Raw genomic sequence first — 3,167 nt, 5'->3', positions numbered from 1 at the left:
TTCACAATTACTTGTTATGCATCCAAATACTGGAAAAGGACTAAGGATGACAGAAGAATTGTTGTCTTTGGGTTGTGGTGCTGTAGAAGAGTCTTGTACATACACTATAGACGACCAATAAAACAAATAGATCTGTCTTGGAGAGGGTGAAACCAAGTTTCTCCTGGGAGGTTAAGATTTTGAAGTTCTGTCTCACATACTTTGGGCATGTGGACAGCATGGACCATTCCTTGGAGAAGAATATCATGTTTTGGAGGGTAGAGGGACAATGCAGGGCAGGAAAACCCCAGATAAGACGGACTGATACAGTAACTGTGGCTATAGGGGTAGGTGTGTAGAAGTCAGTGAGACTGGCTCAGGACAGAGTAAGGTTCAGAGCTCTTGTACACAGGGTCGTATGAATAAAAGGTGACTCCACATCACATAGCCGCAAGATATCTCTAAACTCTCTTGCTTCTTTCTCCTTTCATTATGTTTCATATGCAAAGTATCGATCTTATATAAATGTGACTCTTCACATATTTCTTGCCTCCTTCAGAGTATGTGAAAGTGACTGAGTCCACAATTAAGGTTGCATAGTGAAATGTACTTGGGGCGGTGGGAGCGGTGTCGGGGGATTGTGTCCCAGGGAGGGAGTGTTTCTTTTACTTTTGAAAGAGAGGAGCAAACTGGGGTGGGCGGGATGTCTGGGAGGGGAGAGAAGTGCAGCAATGAATGAATGGAAATCCAAAATCTCTATAAATGCTCATTAAAATTATTTAAAAAAATAAAGCTTAAGAAGAAAGAAAAAAAAAGAAAGTGATTGGAGAAAAAAACCACATGTTCTTATCTTGATGGAACCTCTTAAATGGCTGTTTGTATTTAGAGGATTTTTCATGGTGATCCTTAAAGAGCTCCGGCAGCCTAGTGACAAGGAGCTGCACTGCACTTCTGAAGGTGGACAGTTTGAGGCCATCAGCTGCTCTTTGGAAGAAGTATGGGCAATCTCTTCCCATAAGATTAACTGTCTCTGTGACAGTAATTGTTAAATGTTAGATAGCAAGTTAGTTGATAAGTGAGAAATAGCTGTAATTTTGACCTGGGGAGGAGGGGGAAATTTTTGTTGGTAATTTTAACACTGGTCCTGACGAATAAAGAGGGCCTTGTGGAAAGCCATGAAAGACTGCCATATGGAGCTTCCTTGAAGAATAAAGGGGAAGACTGGTTAGTTGACGGGGGAAAGTGCACACGAGGCTTGAGAAGCAAGCACTGTCTCTTGACAGCAGATCACTCTATTAATAATATATTAAACTACATAGCAACTGTGCTCTACTGGTCAATAAAACTACTCCTGAGAATTGAAAAAAAAATTAACTGTCTCTGAAAAGCCGCTGGAGGTTCAGCTATAGGTTGGTTCCAACTCTATGATACACAACGATAGCAGTGGTGATCTAACTATATATCTGCTGATATTCTCTTTCACTCTGACAATGTTTGCCTTCTCCTCTATTTAATTCTGTAAAACTTCCTGCTCACCTGTTGTTGTTGTTTAATGCCGCCCACCCGTCGAGTTGTAGACGACTCATAACGACCCTATGAACGAACAGCCTGAGCACTGTTTGTACATAGAGTTTCCAGAGGCAAGCCATTTTGGAAGTGGATGCCGCTCCTGCTTCCAGGCTTGATTTAGTCGGGAAGCTCCAGCCAACACTGTCCTGCTCACCTAGTCTGTGGTTATTCAAATAGAAACAATCACAGACTCTCACAACCAAGTTTACAAAATATCTGAACCTGTTCACAATAGCAAGGAGTTGGAAATAACCTAAGTGCCCATCAACAAATGAATGCATAGAGAAGCTGTGGTGTATTCACACAATGGAATACTACGCTGCATTGAAGAACAAGGAAATCATGCAATATTATTCAAACTGGGTGACCCTGGAGGGCATTTTGCTGAGTGAAATATCTCAGTCACAAAAAGACAAATATTGGATGGTGCCACTGTTATAAAACAGAACTGACATCGGGTATGGGGGGAGACTGAAAAAGATGGGTTCAATAATGTATACTGCATTGAAACAGATAAGGAGAGAACAGTTTAAAAGCGATATATGATAGGGTATTATGGTTATCACAGGAATCCAGAATTAAGGTTGCATAGTGGAGTGCATTTGGAGCGGGCGGGGTGGGAGGCAAGGGGATTGTATACCAATGAAGTAGTTTATCTTTTGCTTTTCGAAAAGAGGAGCAAAATGGGGGTGGGGGGGTGGTAGAGAGAAAAAGAAAAGTGCAACAATGCATGAATGGGAATCCAAAATCTCTGTGAATGTTCATTAAAATTAATAAAATAAAATTTAGAAAAAAAGAACCAAAACAAAATATCTGAACCTGTATCCATAGGAATTCCTTCTCCTTGTTGTTGCTGTTGTTGATGGTCATAGAGTTGAGCAGGACTCATATAGAACCTATGAACAAAAGACCGGAAGCTTTTCTATAACTATTATCATTTATCAAGGTTCATAGAGTTTCCAGAGGCATGTTGTTTAGAAAGTGGATGCCACTTCTGCTTCCAAACCTGGCCTAAACTGGGAGCTCCACCAAACACTGTCCACCATGGGTAACTATTATGGCATTTGAAACCCCAATGGCGAAAGGTTCAGCATCACAGCAACCCCAGTTTGCCTCAGTACAGCATATAGACATAAGAGTGCTGTACCACTTAGAAGAAAGTTCCTCCAAAATTATAACTGACTTTTAAATACAAAGGCCCTCCCCATGGTGGACAGTGTTGGCTGGAGCTTCCCAACTAAAACAAGCCTGGAAGTAGGAGCGGCATCCACTTCTGAAATGGCTTGCCTCTGGAAATTCTCTGTACAAACATTGCTCAGGCCTTTTGTTTATAGGGTCATTATGATCGTCTATGACTCGACGGCACCTAACAACAACAACTAACAGGGAGTTGACTGTCCATCTTTGTCCCACGGAGCAGCTAGTGGATTCAAACCATTTGCCTTCAGTGACAGCACAATTTCTTACCAGTAGGCCACCAGGTCTTCCTTTAAATGGCACAGAATTGCCCATATTTCTGACATGGTACACCTAGTGCATTTGATTCTCCTCTCTTTAGATTGGCAGAGCAACCCTACTGTTAGATTAGTAGAAAAGTAGTAATTCAAATTTAGCATACC

Source organism: Elephantulus edwardii, unplaced genomic scaffold (assembly GCF_000299155.1).
Source record: "Elephantulus edwardii isolate Elephantulus edwardi_28Jun2011 unplaced genomic scaffold, EleEdw1.0 scaffold00025, whole genome shotgun sequence".
NCBI lineage: Eukaryota > Metazoa > Chordata > Mammalia > Macroscelidea > Macroscelididae > Elephantulus > Elephantulus edwardii.
This window is presented reverse-complemented; position numbering follows the sequence as displayed.